Consider the following 12,094-nt stretch of genomic DNA (forward strand, 5'->3'; position numbering starts at 1 on the left):
GGTGGAGCCGAGTGGATACTAGTGGTTATGAGTCAAAAGCAATGTTAAAGAGGTGGGCTTTTAGTCTAGATTTAAAGATGGTCAAGGATGGGGCAAGACGTAGGGGCTCAGGAAGTCTATTCCAGGCATAGGGCGCAGCAAGACAGAAGGAGCGAAGTCTGGAGTTGGCAGTAGTGGAGAAGGGAACAGATAAGAAGGATTTATCCATGGAGCGGAGTGCACGGGAAGGGGTGTAGGGAAGGACGAGTGTGGAGAGATACTGGGGAGCAGCAGAGTGAATACATTTATAGGTTAGTAGAAGATATGTTTCACTGCATGACATCCAAACTATTAAAAGCCAAGCTTTTGCTAAGCAGTCATCTAACTGTCCAGGAAAGAGCAGCTTGGGCCATGAGAAGAAACATGGGGGTCCTTTTACTAAAGGTGCACTGAAAAATGGCTTGCGGTAGTGTAGGCGCGGGTTTTGGGCGTGCGCTGATCCATTTTTCAGCCTGTAAAAAATGCCTTTTAAAAATTTTTTGCAGAAAATGGACACGTGCCAAAACGAAAATTGCCGCGCGTCCATTTTGGGTCTGCGACCTTACTGCCAGCAGTTGACCTAGCGGTAAATTCTCACGCGGTAACCGGGCGGTAATGACCTACGCGCGTCAAATGCTACTTGGCGTGTGTTCGATACGTGTCCGAAACTAAAAAATTTTTTTCGGCCGCGCACCAAAAATGAAATTACCGCAATGACCACAGTAACTCCATTTTGTCGCACGTTAGGCGCACATAGATGCTTACGAGGCTTAGTAAAAGGGCCCCATGATTAATACACCAGAAAGGGAAATAGGACTTGATATACCGCCTTTCTGTGGTATTTTGCAACTACATTCAAAGCGGTTTACATATATTCAGGTACTTATTTTGTACCTGAATATATGGGACAACTTCCCTATGAGGAAAGGCTAAAGCAGCTAGGGCTCTTCAGCTTGGAGAAAAGGCAGCTGAGGGGAGATATGATAGAGGTCTATAAAATAATGAGTGGAGTTGAATGGGTAGATGTGAAGCGTCTGTTCACGCTTTCCAAAAATACTAGGACTAGGGGGCATGGGATGAAGCTACAATGTAGTAAATTTAAAACGAATCGGAGAAAAGGCGGTTAGCTTAGCGGAGTTTAAAAAAGGTTTGGACAGCTTGGAAAAGTCCATAGACCGTTATTAAATGGACTTGGGGAAAATCCACTATTTCTGGGATAAGCAGTATAAAATGTTTTGTACATTTTTGGGATCTTGCCGGGTATCTGTGACCTGGATTGGTGTTTCCCACTATGGCAATACTTATGTACTTATGTACCAGGGGCAATGGAGGGTTAAGTGACTTGCCCAGAGTCAGAAGGAGCTGCAGAAAGGAGGGAAACATCCCTTGCCGGCCTCTTCTTGTGGAATTACTTTGTGTTTTACAATTTTTTGGCAAGGTGCACACAGCTGCCCCTTCACGGTCAGTGGTTATTATAATCCCATGAATAAGGCCCCACTAGGTAAAGGCCATTCTTTATTCGTGCTTACTGCCTTTTCAATTGAAAGATCTGCATTGGCATGACAGTATGTACTTGGGTTGCAAAAACAGCACAGCTGCAGTGGTTCTGGGGATGCTCAGTAATTGTCTCTGGTCATGTTACATTTCTGGCTGCTTGGTTATTTTCCATGCAAGGCGAGGTTACTGTCTTGTTACAAAAGCATACCATTGTCTCTCTCAAGCCGTCTCCCCACACTCTCTCTTCTTGCCAAAAATCAGCGTGACAGAACAATCACTGCAGATTCCCTTGGTTACTGGGCTTAGGTTACTATAGTGGCAGTAAAACTATTTTTCAGTTTTTGGGGTATATTTTTACTGAGGTGCCTAATTGCCAGTGTGAGGATGCACATTCTTTTCAGCTGACAAAAATCAAGTTGATCGTCAAACACAAGATACCCACTTAAAATTGTGTGTTAATATCGGTTTGTTGTGTGGTTGAAAGAACTCCACTTAAGCAGTGTTACAAGATCTCATGTTAGCAGCCTCTACAGTCACATGCCCTAAAATGTCTATCTGGAAAATCTTTTTTTTTTTTATTTAATGCATGCAAAATGTACGCATTGTAAAAGTTTGCATGCGCCTTCTGACAAGTGAAAATCCGGTAATGCAGATTTATTTATTTATTGCATTTGTATCCCACATTTTCCCACCTCTTTGCAGGCTCAATGTGGCTTACAATACATCAGGAGTAATAAGAAATATATCAGAAAATAGACATTTAATGTTACAGCAGGATTTTGGGTAACATGATAATGATAAAACATGAATGAGTGCATAAGCCTTCACATCCTTTGCTATAGCAAATCCAGATTAGATCTGGTTCCACAAATTGCCTTAATAAGGTCTATAATAAGTGAAATGGAACCCACTTATGTCCAGTCTCAGTAGCTGAACTGATTCAAATATTCCTGGGTGAAGAATCAAGCTATTTCTGTTGCATGAAGTGAATTTGAAGCAAAGGTCTAAACATAGCAGACACAGTCATAGGAGCCAACTGTTCAAAATGATCGGGGATTCTAACCTCAACAGAAATTACCTGTCCCTAGACACATTCAAGGAGTTTGCTCAATACTGGGGATACTCAAGCACCCAATGGTCACAATTGTCACGTTTTCAAATCTGGAACTGGGTTGTGAGCCCTTGGGCCACTGCCGAGGAGCGGCAGTGGCAGGCAAAACCACCCAACACCAGGGCAAGGCAGAACTCTGACAACAGTTAGGCTTCACCTGTACCTGGCCAGTTTCCACCAGGAGTTAAGCTCCCAGCTTCAGGTGGCCAACAGGACTTTGCAGGACAGGGCAGGAGCTGGATAACAGCTAGGCAGCACAGGGACTGAGTGTCAGAGGGGAAAGGAAGGAACCTGGGCAGCAAGGCAGAAAACTGGGCTAGACAATACAACACAAGGCAGGGACAGGACAAGCCAGGGGACAGAAACAGGAAGCTGCAAGCAGCCACTGAAACAGGGAACAAAACACTGACTAACAAGACACAGAACTAAAAGCTGCAGAGCAGCCAGCAGGCTACAAACAGACAAGGACTAAACACCAAACTACCACTCAGAGACAAGCAAACAAACAACAATGTAATCTAACTATCCACAGACTAGCAAGAACAGACAAGAATCAAGGCAGGCAAAAACTAGAACTGGAAACGGCAGAAGTGCACCAGCACCCTGGGCCTTAGACGCAATGCAAAGGCAAGTAGAAATGTTCCAAGATGGCTGATAAGCCCAAAAGCAGTTGGAACTCAGCTGCTACAATCATCAGGCAGCTACGGGTGCTGTGCAGGCTCAAACGGCACAAGCAAACCCGGCAGCCTGGAAGATCCGGACCGGACTGGGCTGAAATCTGGAACGGGTGACGGTCCACAGCAGCCACTGGTTCTGGCCACCAGAGGGCGAGATGAGCCAAGACGTAACAACAATGCTCCATCAGGCAGAAGACATATTCAAATCCTAGTAGTACACTTATCCAAAAAGTGAACTATACAGTGGTGGTATTGTACAAAACTCTACAGCAAAAGTTATTACTGGAAGAAGTTGTTATGATCATATTACTCCTGCAATGAGGTCCTTACATTGGTTACCTCTTAGGTATCATATTGAGTTTATGTCACGACTGTGGTCGTGATCCCTCTTTGACTCACCTTATGTCCCGATGGTCAGCTTCTGAGCTGGCTCCTGTCTGCATTGTTGTTTCCTTCCTGTGTGTTTCTGGCCTCACTTTGGTGTTCAGTGTGTTTCCTGCCTCTGTCCTGTAGGGTTTCCATTTCCGGCGTGTTTCAAGCCTCACTTTGGTGTTCAGTGTGTTTCCTGCCTCTGTCCTGTTTATAAGGAAGTGATGGACTTTCATTCAGGGCCTTTGCAATTCCAAAGCTCTCCAGGTTAGTCCGTGTGCAGTGTAGCACTTCTGCCTTGTTCTTGTCTGTGTGCCCGTGGGCACTTCTGTCTTGATTTCTTGTTGCCTTGTTCATAGTCTGTGTGCCTGTGCACTTCTGCCTTGTTCTTGTCTGTGTGCCCGTGGGCACTTCTGTCTTGATTTCTTGTTGCCTTGTTCATAGTCTGTGTGCCTGTGTGCACTTCTGCCTTGTTCATTGTCTGTGTGCCCGTGGGCACTTCTGTCTTGATTTCTTGTTTAGGGTGCCTGTGTGCACTTCTGCTTCTGTTCTTCTCTGTTTGTCTGTGTGGGTCAGCTTTGTGTCCTGCCTAGTCTGCCTTGCTTGCTCTAGTCCCCTCTACCCTCAGCTTCAGCCTTAGTTCTGTTGTTTGTCTGTGTGGATCAGCTTCGTGTCCTGCCTAGTCTGCCTTGCTTGCTCTAGTCCCCTCTACCTTCAGCTTCAGCTCCAGTCCTGTTTGAGTATCCTGAATCCTGTTCCAGCCAAGCCTGCTTGAGCATCCTGAATCCTGTCCAGTCCTGGTTGGGGGGTTTTGCCTCCTGCTGCTGCGCGACGACAGTAGGCCAAGGGCTCACGTTGTTCCGGAGTCCGTGACTGTTTGTTTAAAGCCTGGGACCGTGACAGTCTAAAATCTTAACTCTGGTCTTTAAAGTATTGAATGTGGCGTCTCCTCCACTCTCCACTCCACTCTTAGGTGTTATCAACCTCTGCGCTCCTTGAGGTCATCTCAACAGAAGCTCTTCGACGTTCCATCATTTAGGAAGATTCATTTGGAGGAATATAGGTTCCCTATTTTTTACATTTGTGGTCCTAAATTATGGAACGCTCTTCCCATAGAGCTTCGCTCTTTGCACTCCATTGGTAGGTTTAATAAAGATTTAGGGGCCCTTTTACTATGCTGCATAAGCGTCTACGCACGGCCAACCAAAATGAAGTTACCGCCCGACTTCTGCGTGGCTCTTGTGGTAATTTCATTTTTGGCGCGCGTCCACTAGGCGCATCTGAAAAATATTTTTTATTTTCTGACACGTGGCAGCTACGCACATCAAGTGGCATTTGGCGCATGCAGACCATTACCGCCCAGTTACCACGTGAGACCTTACCGCTACATCAATGGCTTGCAGTAAGGTCTCAGACCCAAAATGGACGTATGGCAATTTTCATTTTGCCACACCTCTGTTTTCGGTAAAAAAAAAAAAGGTATTTTTTGTAGGTGCACTAAGAAATAATTCTGCACTTGCTGAAAATACGTGTCTACACTACCGCAGGCCATTTTTCAGCGCACAAGTCGACTGTTGATTTTGGTTTTTATGTTTAAATAGATGATACTGAATTATTGTAGTGTGATTTCTATGTTTGTTTATCACTTTTGTTTGTTCTTTTTTTGTTCCCCGCATACACATAGTAACATATAGTAACGTGAGTACGGTCCATCCAGTCTGCCCAACAAGATAAACTCATTTTACATGGTATGTGATACTTTCAGATGAATTTTCGAAAGAGAAGGACGCCCATCTTCCGACACAAATCGGGAGATGGGATTCCTTCTCTCAGGGTTGCCCAGAACGGCATAATCAAAAGCAGATTTTGGGCATCCTCAACTGCTTTCCATCGTGGGGATGACCAAAATTCACGGGGGGGGGGGGGGGGGGGGGGGGGGTGTCGGCACCGTACCAAAGGCGGGACTGGTGCGTGATTTACAGATGGATTTGCTTCCGAGATCTGCGTGTGATTTTTGCCTTCCAACGAAATATAATAACCTTAGTGATGTGTTATGCCCGGCGGATGTTTGGAATCGGGACACCGTTGGGAGAAGAGAAGAGGGTGGTCACAGCTCTTGTGGCCATTGTTCTGTGTGTAATATCATGATTGAGTCTAATGTATTTATGGACCCTTGTTCAAAGAAAGTTTATATGTTACATGCTAAAACGAACTGTGCCTCAGCGCATGTGATATACGTCATAATATGGCCATGTGCTTTGTGCTACGTGGGACAGACAAACACGGCTAATAGAACATAGACATTGTATCCAGGCCGGTAAAATCTATGAACCCATGGTATCGCACTGCATAAAGTATCAACATCAATTCACAGATCTGAAATGCATTGTATTGGAGCAAATGAGAGTAACTGAAAGGAAGGGAGACATTAGACGGATCTTAAGACAAAGGGAGCAGCGCTGGATATTTGATCTACATACTGTCATACCCAAGGGTTTAAATGTTGCAAATGGAGTGGAGGAATGGCCTAGTGGTTAGGGTGGTGGACTTTGGTCCTGGGGAACTGAGTTAGATTCCCACTTCAGGCACAGGCAGCTCCTTGTGACTCTGGGCAAGTCACTTAACCCTCCATTGCCCCATGTAAGCTGCATTGAGCCTGCCATGAGTGGGAAAGTGCAGGGTACAAATGTAACAACAACAACAATTGAGTGGAAAGTGTTCCTTTGATCATTGATCCATTTGATTGGATAAGTGCAGTATGACGTCAGATGCTGAGTATATAAACATTCAGCTGGTAAATAGAAGCCGTCCGCCATTTTCTGTTCCAGTGAGATTTGGAGACGGAGATATTTTAAAGGCTTGGATTTGCTGTTATTTTGAAAGATTCCCCTGAAGCAGCTATATTATTTAGCGAAACAGGGTTTCCCTGTCGGGACTTTTTGAATGTCAAGAGCACATCGGATAAGGCTGGACTTTTCAAGAATTCATGAATAGCGATAAGTACTCTTGCCAAGCTTTAATATATATGAAAATTGTGTCTCCTATGCATCTGCTTGTTGGGATTCATGGTAATGTTTATGAGAAATTCAATAATGTGGAGTTTTTTTGAAGACCTATGATTGATAAGGCTTCCTCATTATATAAAAAAGGCTTGTCCTTTAAGAACGAGGTGTAGCCGAATGACCTGAGGTCTTTTTTTCTCCACTTTTTTCTTGTGTTATCTACCAGTGTGTCCCTCAAACACGTTGCACAATAGGTAGGATAGTGAAATATTATTGATTATAGATCCCACTCATTCCGGATAATTACAGTGATTTCAATTACCCCAATATTTATTTGGTAAATGTAACATCAAGGATGCTAGGGAGGTAAAATTCCTTGATGAAATCAATGACTGCTTTATGGAGCAGCTGGTACAGTTAGCTTAGCGGGGTTTAAAAAAAGGCTTGGATAACTTCCTAAAAGAAAAGTCCATAAGCCATTATTAAAATGGACTTGGGGAAAATCCACTGCTTATAGCAGCATAAAATGTATTGTACTGTTTTGGGATCTTGCCAGGTACTTGTGACCTGGATTGGCCACCATTGGAAACAGGATACTGGGCTTGATGGACCTTCCGTCTGTCCCAGTATGTCAGCCCCTCCTGAACCAAACCCAGGCAATCTCCCTCTCCCCCCGTAAACATCTCCTCAGTCAGTCCCTTTCTCCCATGGGGACAGCAGTAGTGCCTGTAGAGGCCCCTTAAGATGAAGTGTACAGTACAATCAAGTGTTCGTTATAAATCACAAGTGCTGTATCCGTTATAACAAGAGCACATGTTCTAGGTTCCAGTAAGCTGAATAAACATAGCATTAACCTCCGCAGCATTTTTCCTAGGAAGAAGAAAACATTCTCTGTCCTTATATAGCAGAAACATCTGTTAGAAGAAATGCAAAACCTTTGGTCAAGTTTATCGCTCCAGGGTTAGCTTTAAACTTTTATGACCTGCTGCTCCGTCTCGGTTGCCGTCAAAAGTGACATCATCAGGGCAGTTCTGTACAGAACAAGTTCTCAGTTATGTCTTCATAAGCAGGTAAATTTACTAGGCTTGTTTTTCTGAAATAGTCTGTGAGCTAGAGAATGACATGGTGATGGGGACCTGGAGTAACCGTGGGGATGGGGACAGAGCCCGTGAGGACGGGGACAAACTTTGTCCCCGTGCCATTTTCTACTTTGAAGCCTGTTAATGAACTGGACTGTTATTTATGTTTGATTGATGCAGACAATAGTTTTATTTTTTTTTTTGAAAAACAAGCAAACATGCTGGCCAAAGCTAGCAAAATTTGCATGGGGGATCCTGTACATCCTGCTACCAGCACATCTTCTAAGAAGACATCTTCTATTGAGGGAAGAAGACAGGAGAGTTAGACTGAATCCTGAGATTATTGATGACTTCGTATTCATAGTAACATAACATAGTAGATGACGGCAGAAAAAGACCTGCACGGTCCATCCAGTCTGCCCAACAAGATAAACTCATATGTGCTACTTTTCGTGTATACCTTACCTTGATTTGTATCTGCCATTTATTCGTCCACAGATTAAAAAATCTCCCCTCTAGGGCATACAGAACAGGTTGTATTTTGTACCCTGGGACAATTTAACATGGTGGGTTAGGATTCCTTGGGGTAACATAGTAACATAGTAGATGACAGCAGAAAAAGACCTGCACGGTCCATCTAGTCTGCCCACGATAAACTCATATGTGTATATCTTACCTTGATTTGTACCTGTCTTTTTCAGGGCACGGACCGTATAAGTCTGTCCAGCAGTATTTCCTGCCTCCCAACCACCAGTCCCGCCTCCCATCACCGGCTCTGGCACAGATCCCGTATAAGTCTGCCCTCCCCTATCCTAGCCTCTCAACCACCAACCCCTCTTCCCCCCGCCACCCAATTTCAGCTAAGCTTCTGTGGATCCATTCCTTCTGCACAGGATTCCTTTATGCCTATCCCATGTATGTTTGAATTCCGTTACAGAAGTCAGCTATTGTTGGGGTTGGAAGGGTAGAGGGTGGTGGTGGGAAGGAGGGTTATTATAGCTGCTCATTGTTATTATTGTTTTCTGTTTGTAATTTATACCCAACAGTTGCACAGCATATTGTTCCTTTTTCTACTTTAATAAAAAGATTTAAATATAAAATCATAAGTGTTCGAGGCTTCTGCAGATGAGATCAGAGCCCACGAGGATGGGGACAGAACCTGCGGGGATGGGGTGGGGATGGGGACAAATTTTTTCCCTGTGTCATTCTCTACCGTGGACACTGTAAGGCAGTTTATAGCTATTCTGCCTGCAATTTATTAAGTGTAGATTTGCAATTTTGTATTTCTTATCTTTTCTTTCTTTTTTTTATTCTTTAATGTTTTTAGAGCTGCATTTCAATTAAAATTTGTAATTGTGATTAATTGCTCGATTAAAGTTATGTTATTTAGTTTTGTTATTTCCCCCCCCCCCCCACTGCAGCTCCTTGTGACTGTGGGCAATGGAGGGTTAAGTGAACATACCTTTAATCATGACTTATTTATTTCTTGGGATTTATTAGCCGCCTTTATGAAGAGATTCACCCAAGGTGGGTTACAGTAGATACAGTTTAACATCAAACTTACAATGTTGTTAACAGCGTAACAATAGTAAAATGAACAAGTATACAATGAAAGAGGAAAACTTGAAACCTAATAATAGAACTGAAACAGGATCAAAAATAGACACATTTAACAGCACTGAAATTCAAGTAACAAAGACATAATATGATGCACACATTAGAACATTCAAATAACAGTTACGATACTCAGTGGCGTACCAAGGGGGGGGCAGTCCGCCCCGGGTGCATGCCGCTAGGGGGTGCCGCGGTGCGCGCCTGCTCTGAGTTCGCTGACTTCTTCGTGCGCTTGCTGCAGCTCCCTCTGCCCTGGAACAGGTTACTTCCTGTTCTGGGTTAGAGGGAGCTGCAGTGAATGCGCGAAGTCAGGGACCTCTGAGCAGGCGCGCGCTGTGGCACCCCCCCAGCGGCATGCACCCAGGGGGGGTCCGTGCTGCATCGGGGGGGGGGGTGCTGCACCCAGGGGGGGTCCGCGCTGCATCGGGGGGGGGGTGCTGCACCCGGGGGGGGTCCGTGCTGCATCGGGGGGGGTGCTGCCCCGGGGGGGGGGGGCGCCACCCCGGATGTCCGCCCCCCTAGGAACGCCACTGACGATACTAATCCTTTTCTACAATCCAGTTTACCATATAGCTGAGGGAGGGGCCAAGTGGAGATATATAGATGGGGACAAGATGGAAGGTGCAGAGTCAGCTGGGATAAATAAATGGGTGACTAAGCTCTAACCAAGATATAAGGAACTGATCTAAGTTACAGGCTGAACAGCAAGCTCGTCCAGGTGCGGAGCGAATGTATGGTCAGTCACCAGATGTATTAAAGGCAAGTGAGAACAAGCTTTCAGCTGCTTCCTGAAGCAGAGGTAGTCTCGAGTTAGATATAGCTCCTCTGAGAGTAAATTCCAGAGCGTGGAGGCTACTCCTGAGAAGGCTCGCTGGCGGGTATCGCATCGTACAATTTCTTTTGATGAGGGTACAGATTGTGATGATCCTTGAGAGGACCTTAGAGGTTTCAAAGCTGTATAAAAGGCTAACTTATTCTTTAAGTACTCTGACCTGTTTTATTTATTTATTGGGATTTATTAGCCGCCTTTATGAAGAGATTCACCCAAGGCGGTGATTTTGGTCTGAGGGCCTTGAAAATCAAACAAAGGGCCCTGTTTACTAAAGGGAAAGTCCATAAATCATTATTAAATTGACTTGGGAAAATCCACTACTTATTTCTGGGACAAGCAGCATAAAATGTATTGAACTTTTTTGGGATTTTGCCGGATACTTGTGACCTGGATTGGCCACTGTTGGAAACAGGCTGCTGGGCTTGATGGACCTTTGGTCTGTCCCAGTGTGGCAATACTTATGTACTTATATCCTTGGGATTCTGAATGGAATCTTCCTACTGTTTGGGGTTCTACATGGAATCTTGTTATTCTTTAGAATTCTAGAATCTTGCTACTCTTTGGGGTTCTACATGGAATGTTACTACTATTTGGGTTTCTTCCAGGTACTTGTGACCTGGATTGACCACTGTTGGAAACAGGATGCTGGGCTTGATGGACCTTTGGTCTGTCCCAGTATGGCAATACTTATGTACTTATGTCCTTGGGATTCTGAATGGAATGTTGCGACTCTTTGGGGTTCTACATGGAATGTTGCTTCACTTTGTCCTAATTAGATTGTAAGGTCTGTCGAGCAGGAACTGTCTCTTCATGTTCAAGTGTACAGCGCTGCATACGTCTAGTAGCGCTTTAGAAATGATAAGTAATAGTAGTAGTCTTTGGGATTCCGGAATCTTGCTGCTCTTTGGGATTCCGCACAGAATGTTGCTACAGCGGGATTCCAGAATCTTGCTACTCTTTGGGATTCTGCACGGAATCTTGCTACTCTTTGTCTTTATCCCTTATTTGTCCTGTTTCTCTGTCCTAATTAGATTGTAAGCTCTGTCAAGCAGGGACTGTCTCTTCATGTTCAAGTGTACAGCACTACATACGTCTAGTAGCGCTTTAGAAATGATAAGTAGTAGTAGTAGTAAATATCTGAAGGGCATTTATGTACAGGAAGAGAGCCTTTTTCAAATGAAGGAGAGCTCTGGAACGAGGGTGCATATGACAAAGTTAAGAGGGAAATAGGCTTAGGAGTAACCTAAGAAAGTATTATTTCACAGAAAGGGTGGTGGAGGCGTGGAATGGCCTCCCGGTGGAGGTGGTGGAGTCTAGGACCGTTCCAGAATTTAAAAAGGCATGGGATAAGCATGTGGAATCGCTTAGGAACAGGAAGAATTAGGGGTTATAGAGGATGGGCAGACTGGATGGATGATATGGCCTTTATCTGCTGTCATGTTTCTATGTTTCTAAATATCTTCCACAGAAATTGGTGTGACAGGTCGCCTTTACTTATTTCCACTGACGAGATGACTGATTTTCTTTTGCAAGCCGAAGCAGGGGGGTTAGATATAACTGATACTGCCAAGGTAGGTTTCCCTCCCCTTAAGGCTGGAACAGGGATTGCGAAACCTTTGTTTAAGAAAACTCTACACAGAGTCCTGATGTGCTGGCCACGTGGCTTATTAAAGCTCAGGGCAGATAAAAATCAGTGGTGTCAGTTATTTTATAATCCCAGAAGTGCCAACCAGCCAATGCCACACCCTTCTTAAAAGTGCCCTTTTGCTAAAACCAAACATGAAAGCAAGTAAAGAGAAAACCTTTTGCAAGATTTAACAGAGCTTTAATGAACTTTGCTATGGCTTTAAAATGGGGGAAATTTGAAGCCTAAACTAGTTTTTGAACGTCCATGC

This window comes from Microcaecilia unicolor, chromosome 13 (assembly GCF_901765095.1).
Source record: "Microcaecilia unicolor chromosome 13, aMicUni1.1, whole genome shotgun sequence".
In the NCBI taxonomy this organism is placed as follows: domain Eukaryota; kingdom Metazoa; phylum Chordata; class Amphibia; order Gymnophiona; family Siphonopidae; genus Microcaecilia; species Microcaecilia unicolor.